The sequence below is a fragment of the Rana temporaria genome, chromosome 2 (genome assembly GCF_905171775.1).
Source record: "Rana temporaria chromosome 2, aRanTem1.1, whole genome shotgun sequence".
Lineage (NCBI taxonomy): Eukaryota > Metazoa > Chordata > Amphibia > Anura > Ranidae > Rana > Rana temporaria.
This window is the reverse complement of record NC_053490.1, coordinates 446,870,745-446,888,882: the sequence shown is the minus strand read 5'-3', so window position 1 is coordinate 446,888,882 and position 18,138 is coordinate 446,870,745. Positions and strand designations below refer to the sequence as shown.

Sequence of the window (18,138 nt, the reverse complement as noted above, 5' to 3'; positions counted from 1 at the left end):
TTTTTACTAGTTTGTAAAATAGTTCTCAATCAACAAAAGTTGCTTATAAAAACAGAGAAAACTGAGGACAAGGACAGGAAATGGACACGGCATAAATATGATTAATTTGAACTACAGTAAAACCTTAGATTGCGAGCATAATTTGTTCAAGAAACATGCTTGTAATCTAAAGCACTTGTAAATCAAAGCAAATTTCCCCAAAAGATTGAATGGAAACTCAAATGATTTGTTCCACAACCATTTATTAATAAGTCCTTCAGTTTATAGTCCATTTAAAAAGATTATAGCAATGTGACTAGGTTATGCAACCATAAAATGTCCATCCACAAATGGAAGCCTCCAAAAGGGGATTCGAAGCAAAATCTAACATGGGCTACAGAGTATAAAATAGAAGAGAGGAACCTTTAAGTGTAGCAATATGTTGCTAAGTGTTGTATCTTCATTAAATGTAACCATATTTCTACACTTAGGCTCCTCTCTTATTTTTTATACTCACTTTTGACATGCCGCTACTTGTATATCAAGACATTGCTTGTATATCAAGTCAAAATGTATTTAAATATTTTGCTTGTCTTGCAAAACGCTCTCAAACCATGTTACTTTCAAACCAAGGTTTTACTGTATGGTATATTTAGGAAACTCATACTAACAGGTAAAAAAAAAAAAAAATCACTAATTAGTTACATTCCAATTAAAATCTTAGAAAACAAGCTCACAATGGCAATCTCAAATTTCAAAAACAACAGTCCATTGCTGAATCAGTTGGTCACCAATACATTAGTTTATGTTTTAGTATATTAAAATTACTAATCAATACAGTAAATCAAATCTCAAAGCATAACCCCAGGCAAAACATTTTAGTTTTGTTTTGGATACAAAGGGGAAGGGTCCAAACCACTTTGGGGTATGTATTGTTGTCTGTGTCCCAACTGGAGAGATTTCACTTTCTGTCTTGTTAGCTGAAGAAATAGGAACATAAAGAGATGGAACAGGAAAAACAACAAAACACACTTTCTAGTTCATTGCAAAATGTTAAAATGTTTGTAAGGTTTGTATTGATGTTTGTGTCTTAGGCCTCGTACACACGATAGGTTAACCAGAGGACAAGAGTCTGATGGACCGTTTTCATCGGTTAAAACCGATCGTGTGTGGGCCCCATAGGTAATTTAACCATCGGTTAAAAAAAAAGCCAACTTGCTTTAAATTTAACCGATGGATTCCTAACCGATGGGGAAAAAAACGATCGTTAGATCGGTTAAAAATCCACGCATGCTCAGAATCAAGTCGATACATGCTTGGAAGCATTGAACTTCGTTTTTTTCAGCACGTCGTTGTGTTTTACATCACCGTGTTCTGACACGAGCGGTTTTTTAACCGATGGTGTGTAGGCGCAACGGACCATCAGTCAGCTTCATCGGTTAACCGGCGACAACGGTCCATCCGACCGTTCTCATCGGATGGACTGATCATGTGTACGAGGCTTTAAGCTTAACAATGGGCGGCATTGGCCGGTTCAATAGAAACCGGCAGACATTCGGCCATTCTATCGAAGACTCATGCCCGAAAAAGGTCTGCCAACCGGCTCCTAATCGACAGTTGGCATGGTAGGGACCGTCCGTGACACCTTAGGCAGTGTCAGTTGTGTTGGAAAAGTGAGATTGCACATCATATTCCAAGGATATGTTCAACCTAGTCAACTTGTTTTTTACATTCAATAGATGTACCACCCTCCTATGGTATCTTATCTGGCGCTCAGCCCATGTTAATGTTCAGTACACTTATTTACAAACCCTCACCTCATCTGCTAGATGTATGCATTGTGTACCTATTCCACGTTCTCTATGTTTGTCTTTGTAAACAAACAGCCTCTATATTTAGCTACCAGTAGGTGTATAGGTTGGATTTCCAGCAACACTTTTTGTGTTTTTCAGCTGGTCTATTAATTCCCTTGATATATGTAAAAGGTTCTGTAGCATCATTGCTTCTTTCTCTTCATTAACCCTCCCTTGTGAGAAGATCAATCACAGGATGAATGCAACACTCTAATGAAGTGTTAGATGGCAGCTCATGCACTAATAAAAATATTCAGAAATGCATTTATTTACTGTAGTCAATGTACAATATTAAACACTGAAACAACTATAGTATAGTAGGTATAAAAATAGTGTGTGCGATTCTCTGCTAGTGCTTTGAATGCTGTGTGAAATATTCTGTATTCATGTTGCATGTTCTTTCCCACAATTTAACTATTTCATGATCAGTGTTTTCTTGAGCTTAGATACCCAGATGAAGTTGAGTCGCATGAGTATGGGTCAGTTAACTTGACTATGTTTCTATGACTAGTATTCCATTTTGACATTGTTCCTGAGAACTAAGAAAACAGTTGCACATTCGTAGTTTTCTGATACAGGGATAATTAATGTTCTCATGCCAAGTTGCTTTTTTATGTGGACTTAAAAAGGCGTATTGTAGTCACAAAAGGTTTAAAGAAAATCATTGTTTTGCAGCAGAGTATGGACCTAGATGTTAAAAACTTGTTATACTGATTTACAGTTTTCCACTACTTAGGTATTCAACAGTGCATGAATAAAGCCCTACTCTAGCCAAAATGTTTTATGTTTTTGGCTTTAAATGACGAGAGGAAAGATTAGAGCGTTTGTCAAGATTGTATTTTTATCAAGTTTTTAGCAGTGTATAGTTTTTATTTTATTATTAAATCAATATTTTCTATATTATATTATATCATTTTGTATTATATTTTTATATTTTATTATATGTATTTAAACATGTTTCTGTAGCCCTGATGAAGGGGGCTTTTATTACCCCTGAAATGTGTTGTCTCTTCCTTATACTATTTTATGGCTAAACAACTTCTTTAATCCTCATATGTTCTCAGTACTTGATATGGCACTTGTATTTCAGTACCTTTCTGGTTTTATTGCAGTCTGTGATTATGTTGCAGAGATTTCTGCCAAATAAGTAATACTGTGATACCAGGACATGAAATGTGGGGAACAGAAGTCTTCAGGTCTATAAAAAAAAATACAAAACACACACACACAAAAAAGCACAATAAAAACCTCTTTCTCCCTACTGTTCTGAAAGGGGTTTCTTGTTATCTGTACCCATTTAGGAGTTATTTCATAATACTGGTGTCCATGAGGGACCAGAGGACATGGGACAGTAAAGCCTTGTACACACTACTACGAAAAAAACTGACCGCTCAGGTCCGAGATGCTGTACTAACAATTCAACATTCATACAGCGATCTCAACTGCTGTGCTATTGTGTTCTGACAGCGGGACGGCCCCCACCCCAGAACACTCCGGTCAGAGATGTCAGCCAACTGTCGATTAGGAGCTGGTTGGCAGACCTTTTTCGGGCATGAGTCTTCGATAGAATCGCCGAATGTCTGCCGGTTTCTATTGAACCGGCCAATGCCGCCCATTGTTAAGCTTAAAGCCTCGTACACATGATCAGTCCATCCGATGAGAACGGTCGGATGGACCGTTGTCGACGGTTAACCGATGAAGCTGACTGATGGTCCATTGCGCCTACACACCATCGGTTAAAAAAACGCTCGTGTCAGAACGCGGTGACGTAAAACACAACGACGTGCTGAAAAAAACTAAGTTCAATGCTTCTAAGCATGCGTCGACTTGATTCTGAGCATGCGTGGATTTTTAACCGATGGTTGTGCCTACTAACGATTGTTTAGGAATCCATCGGTTAAATTTAAAGCAAGTTGGCTTTTTTTTAACCGATGGTTAAATAACCTATGGGGCCCACACACGATCGGTTTTGACCGATGAAAACGGTCCATCAGACTGTTGTCCTCTAAATTAACCTATCGTGTGTTTTGTTGTTTTTCCTGTTCCATCTCTTTATGTTCCTATTTCTTCAGCTAACAAGACAGAAAGTGAAATCTTGTCCTCCCCCTGCTTCTTTGTTCCCCCCAGGTTAGCGCTGTGGGGAGGGGGAGGAGGTGAGCGCTGCAGGAAGGGAGAGACAGAGGAGCGGAGGGGGGCGGCGGTCCGCTGTCACTGAAGCCGGCCCACTGAGCCATCGGCCCACCGGGAAACTCCCTGTAGTCCCAATGTCCAGTCCATCCCTGTGTAGCTTTAGTGGTGCTTCAAAGCATTCTCAAAGCCTCCATAGAAGTCTAGAGCAAAGCCCCACTGAAGCCCCACCAAAGCCTCACCGAAGCCCAGCCTTTCCTCTAATCAGCTGTCTCCCAGTGTAATCCAACACTTCTTTCACAGTGCAGAATGAGGAAGTGAAAATTCTAACAGAATAAGCACTTTCTAAACAGTATAAAAAGATGAAGACAGCAGATATACAAGTAAAACTTATGAAGGGAGATTTATTTAATCTCTGTGTATTATCTGAGGCTGTTCACTTCACTGGGTATATGCAAGTGTTCACTTTACATCCACTTTAAGTTAAATCCCTAATGCTGCGTGCACGCGACCATTTTTAATGGTCTAGAAAAAACAAATTTTTTTTCAACCCGATTCTTGTCAAGCCTGCCTTGCCTACACACGATCGTGCTCGAGCAAAGCACGGTCACGTACAACTCGTACAACGGCACTATAAAGGGGAAGTTCCATTCGGATGGCGCCACCCTTGGGGCTGCTTTTGCTGATTTTGTGTTAGTAAAAGTTTGGTAGGAGACAATTTGCGCTTTTCAGTCTTTGTGCTTTTCAGTCTGTTACAGCGTGACAAATGTGCTATCTCCATTACAAATGCTAGTTTTACCAGAATGAGCGCTCCCGTCTCATAACTTGCTTCTGAGCATGCATGTTTTTTTCACGTCGTTAAAGCCTACACACGACCATTTTTCCTAAATTTTTAATGGCCATTTTTCACGTCATGAAAAATGCTCTGGAGCCCACACACAATCGTTTTTAATGACTTAAAAAAAAAAAAAAAAAACATTTTTCACGTCATGAAAAACGTTTTAGATTGAAACTCAGACTTATAAGTCTGAGTTTCAATCTAAAACTTTTTTTTTTTTTTGGTCCCAGTTGCTTGCTATACAATTTTCCACTATTTTTGATGTTTCTCATGCTTAAAATGTTATAAAACCCAGTAGTCTCCAACAGTACACAGAATATGGAAATGCTATTATTTTAGTAAATATAAACTGCTAAATACCCTTTCTAATCAGCAGTATATAGCAGTCTTGTGACTTCTATAAGTGTCTGGTTAAAGCGTGTAGGAGGAGTTTTCATTCTACTCTTACTGTCCTATGAGGCACAGGACCTCTGACCCTCTGTCTGGACAGCGCTGATTCCAATAAAAATAAATAAAAAAAACTAGCAGTACACGCCAAACTAAGAATTTTCAGAGTGACTCCAAAGGCTCTGTCCTTTCAAGAGATAAATTAGGAACAGTGGAGGGAAGGAGGAATCAGAGAAGACAGGATCAAACAGCCTTTTTACACAATGTGGAGAATTAACCCCCTAGGTTCCACAGTGAGTATAACAAGCATGCCTTACTGCATATACAGACTGATTTTACTGTTGTGGGTTTAGTAACACTTTAATGTTGCCCTGTTGAATAGGTCTCCAACTTTTACTTTCAACATCTAATGTGATGTGCTACTGGGCTGTCATTCACTGTTCTAGCTGCTTGCACTTATCAAAAAAACAAAAAACGATCCAAACGCAATATTGTATCCTGCATTGCATATATAGAACTTTACAATGCTCTTAAAGTGGATGAGTCAAATAATAACCTTAGCCTAATTTTGCCTCCTCTACTAAGCTTTTAACAAAGACTTTTTAATATGCATAAGTAAACGTTTGCCCATTCTAGAATGGAAATGTTTGAGGATATAACCAGCAATGCTAAAGAAGTGTCCTTGGGGGCAATATATTCTGGAGATTATTGTAAATGGAAAAGAACAGGCAATGTGCACTGGAGAGGAGTGCAGAGGGTGGGCGGTATAAACAGGAAAGTAGGCCTTAGGGGAGAAGGACAAAGGGTATGACAATGGGCAGCATGTGCAGAAGAGGTGTGTAGAGGGTGTTATAGGGGGCAGTAGGTACATGAGAGTAGTATGACAGTGGACAGTATGTACAATAGAAAGGTGCAGACAATATAACGGGGGGAGGTGTGTGCAGGATAGGAGTGCAGCAGAGAGTATGACAGAGGGAAGTATGTGTAATAGAGAGGTAATAGAGAGGTGTGGAGAATTAGACAGTGAAAGTATGCACAGAAGAGGAGCGCAGAGGGTATAACTGGGAGGTATTTACAGGAGAGGAGTGCAGAGACTATGATAAGGAGAGATTTGTTTAGGAGAGGAGTGTGGAGGGTATGCTAGTGGAAGCAGTAGTGTATTTAGGTTTTGTGCTGCCCTAGGCCCGACTAAACTCGTGCACCCCTAATTTAAATATGACACACCCCTTTCTGTCAAGGCCACACACCTTGCTTTTTAAGACCCGCTCTGAGATTTTCGAGTGGGGACACTAGTTCTGAGGGCCTGGGGGGCAATGAATTCCTTAATTTGCATAGGTTTCCTCTCACTTCCTGTTTGGCTATGGGACAGGAAGTGAAGGGAAATGGGACAGGGATGGTAAAAAATAAACTGACTGTCAAAATTAGAAGCAGCGCCCCCCCCCCACAGTTGCGGAATGCCGGCCTCCTGCATAACGGGAGCAGTGTAGCCGCTTTATGGGGGCGCTAGACTAATTTGCCTCTCAGCCCAGTCCTCCCCATAAGACTGGTGCTACACTAACAGTGTAGTGCAAGCCGACGGAGACTCTTTCTGTGCTGCCCCCCTGCAAAGTGCTGCACTGGGCCTGGGCCTTGTTGGCCTAGGCCAGGATACAGCGTTGAGTAGAAGTATGTGCAGTCGAGTTGTGCAAAGGGTATGATACTGTGCAAGAGAAGAGTGAAAAGGGTATGACTGCAGTGTCTATGCACAGGAGAGGATGGTGTTGGGTATGATGGGTGAAATCTGTGCAGAAGAGAATTGGGAGGGTATCACAATCAACAGAACAGTTCGTATTTTGACCCGCAAAAGATGCTTACTGATATTTACATAATTGGCAACAAAATCATTAAAGGATATTGTCTCAGCCATACAGGAATAGAGTTCAAAATCCGTGTCCATCAAACGACTTGCTAAATTTAAAGCAGGTCATTCTGGAACAGTGGAGGTGGAGGTGGTTTCAGCAGCACTGTGGTTGGCAAAACAGCTGACACGTTCCCCACTGCCTCCACTGAGGTGGTCCGCGGATTGTGAAGGTGATGAAGAGGACCCATAATAATAAAAAAAAAAAAAAAGGAACATGTGAGTAAAACTGAGGTTGAAAGAGAGACACAATTTAAACTGCATATTAGCAGGTTTGTTGTCAGAGAATGTTTGCACAAGAAAGGGTACAATAAAGCTGTGATCACGACTGGACCAGAGTCAGTGCAGATGAGACAGATATTTGGCAAGTGCACTGAATAAATGTGAGCGAAAACCCCACTTTCTTTGTAGAGTGCTGAGGGGTTACCACAAATGCACTGGGTATGGAAGAGCACATGTTTTGGGTACTGGCAGCTGAGAGATTAATGCACATAAGCAGAAGAATATGTGTTAAGATTTAAAAGCACATGCACTGGTTACTGAATGCAAGGATATTACCGAACACAAGTTGGGTATTGGGTGCTACAGGGTTAACATACATGCCTGGGAACTGTGAGCTGATGAGATATAAGAAATGGGCATTGAGTGGTTATTACATATGATGAGGATAGGGCACTGAGGGTTAACATACCTGAGTGGAGGAATGGGCATTAAGGTGTTAATACTTATTTGATGGGGACTGTTTACTGAAGGGTTAATGTACACAAATTAAATACTGGTCACTGAGGGGTTGATGTACATGCACAGCACTGCACATACACTGCAGACAGGTCACTGTGGGCATTATGAATTAAAAGTGATACTAAAATCAATTTTTTTATATTTAAAAATAGGGAGAGATGTTCCACTTCTTGGGTCCCTCTTCAACACTCCTGGCCTCTTCCTCCTGCCCGATACCCCCACAGCAAGCAGATTGATATGGGGGCACCCAGGCTGAGCTGCAGCTCCATGTATCCATACAGACATGAAGCTGTGGTTAGGCCCCGCCCTCTCTCTACACCTTCCCGAAAGTGCATATCAACCCTTCAGCAGCTGTAATGCAATAACCCCACAGAATGTGTAAATCTATAAAAGTAGTGAAAACCCCCCTTGACAAAGTCCAACCGCATAGGGCAGAGCCTACACCTTGCTAGCCAAGCTGGAAGGAGTTCAGTAAGAGCCTCTGTAAACAGTAGACAGCCAGTACTTGACCATCTAACAACTGTCTGGGAGTGAATGGCCATGAACAGGGCTGTATTTTTATCATTGCCGCCTGAAGTCACATAGGGGGTTATTTACGAAAGGCAAATCCACTTTGCACATTGCCACAATATCCGTTTGGGATCAAACAAAAAATGTACTTGGCAAAATCAGTGGTTTAAACAGAGGGTATTGTTAAATTTGCAGGCTCTGGGGGTTATTTACGAAAGGCAAATCCACTTTGCACTACAAATGCAAACTACAAGTGCAAAGTGAACTTGATTTTGCACTGAAAGTGCACTTGGAAGTGCAGTTGCTGTAGATCCAAGGGGGACATGCAAGGAAAATAAAAAACAGCATTTTAGCTTGCACGTGATTGGATAATAAAATCAGCAGAGCTGCCCCTCATTTCAGATCTACCCCTCAGATTTACAGCCACTGCACTTCCAAGTGCAATTACAAGTTCACTTTGCACTTGTAGTTTGCATTTGTAGTGCAAAGTGGATTTGCCTTTCGGAAATAACCCCCATAGTCTGCAAACTTAACAATACTCTCTGTTTAAACCACTGATTTTGCAAAGTACATTTTTTGTTTGACCCCAAAGGGATATTGTGGCAATGTGCAAATAAGCATATCTAAGATGATAATATTTCTATTGATGATGTTAAAAATTTTCGTTGCTAACTGTATATAGAAAAGCTACCTCTGTGCCTCTGCCCCCTATAGTTCTACTGTTCCAAATGGTAAATCTATCCCTGGTCTCCACAGGGCTTAAAATGACGAAACAATCTGTATGCTGCACGAAAAAGGTTTTCAGTTAAAAACAAAACAATTTCTCTTTGAGCACCATTTTCCTGCAATGCAGTTTCCAAAAATGAAAGTTCATTTTGATGCCCCCCCCCCCCCCCCCCCCCCCAATATAAAAAATTGACTTTCAATGCAGAATTGTAATCCGTCTTGCTAATTTATGCGTGTATAGGTTCTTGAAATACACATTATGCCCAGTGGAAAATGTTAAAATGTTGCTTGTTGCTGCATGGAGCTGGAAACACATTACATGCTGTGTCCATCAAACCATTCGGCACAACTATAGATAGTTATAGACGATTGAGTCTAAGATTGCCTCTTTGCAACAAGTCAAATTTTGGCACTATAGAACAAGGCAAATAATGAATACTATTTACAATACTGACTATTTCACTGCACTACATCAACAACATCAAAATTTACAGGAAGGAATGTAACTAAAGCTATTCAAAGTCACTGCAAATAACCGCCGCTGAGCTAAGTTTGAAAACTGATGCTTCCAACCGAAGCTTCTCATGCAGGCAATTTGTAATGCTTTAAAATTTTTGTTATGAAAGGATATCAAATTAAAGATGAATGTCAGGCAACTAACTAATATCATTATTTAGTTGTGTATTTATTTAGATATAAATAACTGTATTTTAATACAGGTAATATTATTTAAAATCTATTTTTTATAAGAAATTTCCTTAATCCCCTTACAATAAAAATCATGCTGAGCCTAATGCCGCGTACACACGATCATTTTTCGGCATTAAAAAAACAAAAATTTTTGGCATGTAGAAAAAACAAAGTTTTTCCAACTTCATCATTAAAACGACGTTGCCCACACACCATCGTTTTTTAAAAATGCTCTAGCAAAGCGCGGTGACGTACGGCACTATAAAGGGGAAGTTCCATGTGGATGGCGCCACCCTTGGGGCTGCTTTAGCTGATTCCGTGTTAGTAAAAGACGATTCGCGCTTTTCTGTCTGTTACAGAGCAATGAATGTGCTTACTCCATTATGAACAGTAGTTTTACCAGAACGAGCGCTCCCGTCTCCTAACTTGCTTCTAAGCATGCGCGGGTTTTTAACGTTGTTTAAGCCCACACACGATCATTTTTTACAACCCGAAAAACAACATAGTTTAAAACGTTGTTAAAAAAGACAGCATGCTCGAAAAATGTTTTTGTCGTTTTTCAGAAGCTGAAAAACGATCATTTTTAAATGACATTTTTTTAAAACAAAGTTTTTTTCATGCCGAAAAATGATCCTGTGTACGTAGCATGAGAGTACCAGTAGCACTTCACAGAAAACCTGTGGTTTCTCCATTCAGGGCAAAGTAACAGGTTTTCTTATGCTGGGGTTTTCTCCCCAGCATACAGGCCAAATTACACTTTACAGCTTTTTTTGCTGATTTTTGAGCATTTATACACACATTTTTGGTGCTTTTCAGGCTTCAGCCTTTTTTATTTTTAGCCAATAGAAAGCTAGATGATGTTAGGAGCAGGAGAGGCCTACAAATCATGCAAAAATATGCAATATGTGTGTTTTAAAAAATGCATGACTCCGTGCTAAGGAAGCTCATGTACTTTTTTTGGGCTTTGAGTGACAAGCTCAAGCTTCAGGTGGCACGGTGCTCAGATGTAATCAGGCACCATAAAATATTATAGGTATCTAGGCATTGAAGCACTTTGGGACCTTACTTATCTTTCCTTCACTCTGTTCAGCGAGTGGAACTGAAGGTAATACATGATACTTCTGGGTATGGAGGAACATGTGAATCACTTCATGTGACAGTGCTGGGCCAATAAGTAATATGACATGAGGGGTCCATAGCCTTGCATAGACTACAACCCTGGCAACCTGTAACTTCCAAAGTATTTCCCTTTACACTTGAACCTGAACATAGCAGTAGGGGAGCAATGCTTGGTAGGTGTGCCTGGGGTGGGTTACGTTAAAGTGATGCTGTTTCTTTAATTTGCAAAGATTCAGGTTAAGCAAACAAGCCTCTCTGACATTGCATAGTGCTGGCCTATTGTCATTTGTCTAGCAATAGGGGCTAGAGTGGGATGTATTTAGAGGGCAACCTGCCACTACTAAGTATATACCTTCTTGTCCATTTCGGTGAACTTCACTGTATGCTCCCACCAATTCCTCTTCTTAGTGCTCATGAGTGCTGCAGCTCCATTAATTCTTATTGGTGAGCCATATTCTAGCCATCATGTGGTGTACCCATAGGAATGAAGAATGTGTGTGCTTAGTGCATGTGCACTAAGAAGAGGAACTTATAGGCATGTTCTCAGTGTACAGTGCCAGGCAGGGTCAGGGTCAGGCAGGTTCAATGAAGATCACTCAAGCCTCGTACACAAGATCAGTTTTCCCAGGAAGGAACCCTGCCAGGAGAGCTTTTGGCTGGGAAAACCGGACGTGTGTATGCTTCCTCGCAGTTTTCCCATCAGGAAAACAGCCGGGAATCCCATCTGGAAAATAGAGAACCTGCTCTCTATTTTCCCGTCGGGATTCCCTGCGTTTTTTTTTCTGCCAGATCTACTACTTACCTATGAGAAACACTGTGAGGCAGTGTCGATGGACCATACAAACGGCCGGGATTCCCGGCCAAAGCTCCAAGGCAGTTTTCCTGCCGGGTTCTCGGTTTTCTCGACTGACTTTTAACTGCCGAGAAAACCGAGCGTGTGTACAGGGCTTAAAGGAGTTGTAAAGGAAAAAAAATTGCCTAAAATTAATGTCTGCAAGGTAGACAGACAGAATAGTGTAATGATTCTGTTAAAAAACAAGTAAATACCTATTAAACTCCTTTATCTATATCACCTCTGGCAGTCTAGTTTCTGTTCTCTCATTCACTTCCTAGTTTGCATCGCTTGTTCATGTAAGAACTCCATTTCCCAGTATGAACTGCGGCACGCCCAGTAATTCACACCTCCTTGAAGTCTAACATGTAGAGAGCATCCTGCCGCACAGATGTAGTTCCCAGGAGGGGGTGAGCATGTTACTGACCACCGCAGTAAACCCTCCCGTCACGGTGGTCAGTAAAATCAGACAAGCAGGAAGTGAACAGAACAGAGAAGAAATAGAGCAACTTCTGAGCAAAAACGAACAATGAGGAAGTGAAAAGAGGAATGTCTGCAGGTAAAGGATGCTTTTTATGAAAAAAAAATGTTTCCTTTACAACCCCTTTAAGGCCTGTTTCACACAGGCTTCGGCTTATATAAGAGTAGTGTGAATGGCAAGCTTTTACAAAGTATTTGCAGAGCATTTATCAAGCTTTGTTGAAGCTTTTAAAGTGGCCTTCAGCTCCAGTTTTTAAATGCTGAACACAGATCCTGATAGAAGTGCTGATCGTCACTTTAGACAAACTGCTAGCAGGCTTCAGTACTACTACTTAGCCTGCTAGCAGCTTACTTAAAAATGCCAATCAGCACTGCCATCTGAATATGTGTATAATAATTGCAAACGTGAGCTGAAGTGCACATTAAAGCGGTGGTTCATCCTCAGTAACAACATTATAGCATTAAATTCAGCATAGTAGCGCGAGCTACAGTATGCCTTTATTTTATTTTTTTGCCCCGTACTCACTGTGTAATCCTATAGTGAAGATTCCGACTTCCCACGGGGAATGGGCGTTCCTATCCAGAGGGAAGATGATTGACGGCCGGCTATGGCATGTCACGCTCCCCGAAGATAGCCGGAGTAGGTCTCGGCTCTTCCCGGCGCTATACGGCGCCTGCACACAGACATCGGAGCTGACTGCGCAGGCGCCGTGAAGAGCAAACACCTATTTCGGCTATTTCCGTGAAGCGTGACGCACCATAGCCGGCCGTCAATCACGAGCCCTCTGAATAGGAACGCCCATTCCCCGGAAACTTTAGTACGTGATTACACAGTGAGTACGGCGCCAAAAAAATATATAAAGGCATACTGTAGCTCACGCTACTATGCTGAATGAGATGCTAGAATTTTTTTTTTTTTAGGGAGAACCCCCGCTTTAAAGACTTACAGAAAGCTGCTTGAAGCATGCTGAATGCTTTGCAAAAGCTTGTTCAATGTTTCATAAAAGCTTGCTGTTCACACTGCTCTTATACAAGCGGAAGTTTGTGTGGAACTGGCCTCAAATAGGGGGGGGGGGGGGGGTGAATAAAGGTCAAGTTCACTAAAACTAATGGAACTAGATCATAAGAGTAGTTGAAACAGTTTGATGTTTTTGACATATAAAGTAGTTTGCACAAATAGATAGATAGATAGATAGATAGATAGATAGATAGATAGATAGATAGATAGATAGATAGATAGATAGATAGATAGATAGATGGATAGCTGATCGTCTGGTGTTCTGCATTATTAAATGTAATCAAGAGAAAAAAACAATACAAGGCAGGAAAATCTCCTTCCCAGAATCCTGTTCAGTTTTAAGTCACTGAAACATCATGAGCCACTGTTTTTTTTTTTTTTTTTCTCAGGGCGAAAAAGCAAATTAATGCATATCATTATCATTTCCCATTCTGGAACTTTCCGTAAGGCAATTTCAAACTGGCACATTGAGCTCATTATATATTGGTAACATATTTCTTCTGCTATAATTCATTTTTGCCAAATCATTTTTTATATATACAGTATAAGAAGGTTAATTTACAGTCTTGCCCAGAACCAATAAATCAAAATATACACGTAATAGAGGGATTAAACATGATTTAGAAGAACACTTTAATGGATGCCCTTTTTTGTTAGTCAATGTTTTTCTCAAGTTATAGATTTTTGCCCTGGTCTTTTAGCAAGAACAGTGATTAAGTCTTCCAAATATACTAAAAAGGTATGCAATTAATCTGGAGGGAAGGAATAGAGCTGTTGCCCTTAACAGATTGCAACAGTAGGATTTCTAGGGCAGGCTCCGAATAAAAGTAAGCACCTGACTGGCTACAGAGGCAACACCTCCAATTCGTTTAGCCAATACTCTTTTTTTTTCTCTTCTTTTTTTTTGTTTGCTGATATAAATAAATGGAGAAATAATACAATCATCCTTGAATAAAAATTGACTAAAATCTCAAAGCAAGAAATAATGTAAAAAACTCACAAAAGAGAACAACAAATTAAGTTAAAATGCTGACAATGAAAAGGCCTGGTTGACCCATGAAGTTCTGAATCTGTTGGCATTGTAGGGAGCATATAAAGAGTTAAAAGCCATTAGGGAGCATTTAGAGAGTTAAAACCATTGAATGCTATAATCCATTCAATGTTATTGTAAAGCTCTTCCCGCTGCCTGGGCTCCTTAAAGACACAGAGTGCTGTCACAGAACAAGGGATAGCAAAGGAGCAACATTTATTCCCAGTGGAACATAAAAGAGACGCATTTAACCAATTTCTTTTATTTTTTTCCCCCCAAGTCAGTTTTATTTTCACAGTGTGTTCATGATCTGCTATTACAATTTGCATGCTATTTGTATAGTGTCAATGGTATAGCATATGCACCACATATATCCATAATAAACAGCCACACATTTGGAACCTGGGAATACTTCAAGGTATTGAGTGCACTGGATGGGAATAGTAAATAAAAAGAAGCTAACTGTGCCTGCCAGTGAGTGGGAAGAACTGGCATACTCCTAATGATAGTGACGTTTCTGAGTCTGAATACAATTACAATGTGTCATTTGCTGATTCAACAGGGAAACAGTATAAGAGTACTCCCCAGTGACAGTATACACTGAACTTTGGAGACTCTTTTCATTCCCATTCACAGGACCGTATAAATATGAATGCTACCCAATAGAGCATTTTTGTTTAGAGTTATGATAAATTAGTTCCCAATTTACAAAATATATAAAGGGGAGAGAGGGGGGGACAAAGAATGGGTGGAAAAAAAAGAGAGGAGAGCGAATGCAAGAAAGAGAGGAGGGAGAGAAAGAGAGAGGGAGAGAAAAAGAGAGAGTTAGAAGGAGAGAGAAAAGAGAAAGATAGAAGAGAAGAGAAAAAGATGGTTGTGAGATGAGGGAGGTAGAGAAAGAGAGAGGGAGAGAAAAGGAGAGAGGGAGAAGGAAAGAGAGAAAAGAGAAAGATAGAAGGGAAGAGAAAAAGATGGTTGTGAGATGAGGGAGGTAGAGAAAGAGAGAGAAAAAGAGGGGGGAGGGGGTAGAGAAAGAGAAATGGGGAGGAGAAAAGAGAGAGGGGAAGTGAATAAAAGAGGGGAAGAGGGAAAAGTGAAAGAGAGAGAGAGTGGGGACAAGAGAGAATTAAGAAAGAGAATAGAGAGAGAATAAAGAGAGGAGAGAGAGAGAGAGAGTAGAGATACAGAAGGGGGGTAGAGAAAGAGAAATGGGGAGGAGGGAAGAGAGAGGGAAAGTGCATAAAAGAGGGGGATAGGAGAGAGAGAGAGAGAGAGGGAGAGAGAGAGAGAATTGAGAAAGAGAGAGAGAGAGAATAGAGAGCAAGAAGAGAAGAGAGAGAGAGAGAGAGAGAGAGAGAGACAGAAAGAGAGAGAGAGGATAGAGAAAGAGAAAATAGAGAGAGCGAGAATAAAGAGACTAGAAGGGGAATAGAGAGAGAGAAGAGAATAGAGAGCAATAGAGAAAGAATAAAGAGACGAGAGAGGAGAAGAGAGAGAGGGGGGGATAGAGAGAGAGAATAGCGAGAGAGAATAAGGAGAGGGTATAGAGAGGGGGGAATAGAGAGAGGGGGGAGAGAATAGAGGGAGAGAGAGAATAGGGAGGGAGTATAGAGAGGGGGAATAGAAAGAATAGCGTGAGGGAGACGAGAGAGGGGGAGAATAGAGAGAGAGAGAGAGAGAGAGAGAGAGAGAGAGAGAGAGAAAGTAGCGAGAGAGGAGAATAGAGAGAGAATAGAGAGAGAGAAGAGAATAGAGAGCAATAGAGAAAGAATAAAGAGACGAGAGAGGAGAAGAGAGAGAGGGGGGAATAGAGAGAGAGAATAGCGAGAGAGAATAAGGAGAGGGTATAGAGAGGGGGGAATAGAGAGAGAGAGGGGGAGAGAATAGAGAGAGAGAGAGAGAATAGGGAGGGAGTATAGAGAGGGGGAATAGAGAGAATAGCGAGAGGGAGACGAGAGAGGGGGAGAATAGAGAGAGAGAGTAGCGAGAGAGAGGGGAGAATAGAGAGAGAGAGAGAGAGGGAGAGAGAATAGAGATAGAGGTGGGAGAATAGAGAGAGAGAATAGCGAGATAGAGGGGGAGAATAGAGAGAGAGAGAGTAGCGAGAGAGAGAGAGTAGCGAGAGAGAGAGAGGGGGGGAGAATAGAGAGAGAGAGAGAGAGAGAATAGCGAGAGAGAGGGGGAGAATAGGGAGAGAGAGAGAGAGAGAGAGAGAGAGAGAGAGAGAGAATAGCGAGAGAGAATAAGGAGAGGGTATAGAGGGTATAGAGAGGGGGAATAGAGAGAGAGGGAGAGAGAATAGAGGGAGAGAGAATATAGGGAGAGAGTATAGAGAGGGGGAATAGAGAGAATAGCGAGAGGGAGAAGAGAGAGAGAGAGAGAGAAATCACATAAGAAAATACTGTACATACTCCATACTCTCTGCATGTATATTTATAGACAAGCAAAGTATACACCATCCCATGGCACCCAAACTGAAATCATCTCCTAACTGTTAAGTGACTGGTTAAGAAGGGTTGCCACTCTTTGCAGTGCCCTGTGTTCTGCCACTGCCTGCTTTTCTATACATCCAGTTATTAATCATTAGTTTAATGTTCCTATTGGTCACAGAGCCCATCTTCCATAACAATACAACATTGTAATGGAAGCCCCACCAAGTGTAACTATGTTTCCAATCTGCCATGCAGGAGATGATAGAAATGTTCCAAGTTCCACATTGTGATCCAACAACTTTCCTCCCCTGTTGTCCTCAGGACCAGACTACCAAGACTCATCTAATGATCTGCTGCCATCAGCACAGATGATGGATGGGATTTTAATGGGCAGCTCTTGGCACCTTTCAGTCCAGCATGCAACTATGACAAGTGCAGAATAAAACACACAGAATGAATAGGATTTCATGTCGTAACCCCCTCCAGGTCCATCATAAAACTAAGCACGAAGCAACAAGATTCCAAAGTGTCCAAGAGCCATGCTGGACCCCCATCCCTATCAGCTCCATGATCCCCCGACTCGCAGCAGCAACAGCCTGATGCATCGCCTGTAAGTTCCCCGATAAGATGACATGGAGCCATCTCTACTAGCACAGAGCTGGGAGCAACTTACCTGTCATCAACAGGAGGGGGAGAAAAGTCAGAGCTGAGCATTGCCATAGGTTAGTAGAAATGAGAGCATAGATCCAATTGTCGGGGGGATGTGATGAGAGCCGGCGATGTCCAGCTTTGCAGAGCTCCAATGGAAGCGCAGAGCTCCCTGCCTGCATGCATTCTGTGTGTCTCACTACCTCCAGCTGTTTATATCAGTAACTAACCGAGCAGCAAGCTAGAAGCCTAAGTCCGCACATGCTCAGTGCTGCCCTTCACTGCTGTCATACACAACTGCGGGGTCCTAGCGACTACTGCTGACCACAGCAAGAAGGTGCTCAGGAGGATGGCACAGGCTCCATCCCAGCTGTGCCCCAGCTGTGCCCCTCCCCAGCTGCACCTGTGCCCTGGCTCAGCATCCCTCACCCCTTTCCACTACTCATCATCTACTTCTGAAGGGAGGATGTGCCAAATTTCCTCTTCTTCCTCCTTGTATAGGGAACTGAGCAATGTAATTAAGAGCTTCCTTCACTAGATCAGATAGAGAGCAGGGGGTTATGGCAGTGGGTAATGCAGTCAAGTCCCTGGGAGTGTCATTAGCTATAATTAGCTGGTAATTATTTTTCTATTCATTATCTTCATAATTATAATTGCCCTGTAATCAACAACTCTGCTTCCTTAAAATTGCAGGGAAGACGATCAAATGCATCAAGCATATATCTCTTAAAGAAAATAAATAAATAATTGCATGAGCTAACCGAAATCATCTGTAAATTGAAAGCTCAGAAATTAAAGCCAAAGTAAAATATTTGTTTATGTATGTATTTG

At 41.4% G+C, this 18,138-nt stretch overlaps 1 protein-coding gene across 2 annotated transcripts in view; it reads right to left on the bottom strand.

Moving 5' to 3' along the window:
* WSCD1 (WSC domain containing 1) overlaps positions 1-17,630 on the bottom strand; it is a 285,880-nt gene extending 268,250 nt beyond the window's left edge. The window contains exon 1 of one of the 2 annotated variants that reach the window (XM_040338467.1): positions 17,333-17,630. The gene's annotated coding sequence lies outside the window, so the exon portion shown is untranslated. The remainder of the gene's footprint in view (positions 1-17,332) is intronic. The other variant, XM_040338468.1, reaches the window with a different exon arrangement.
* Positions 17,631-18,138: the final 508 nt, after the last annotated feature.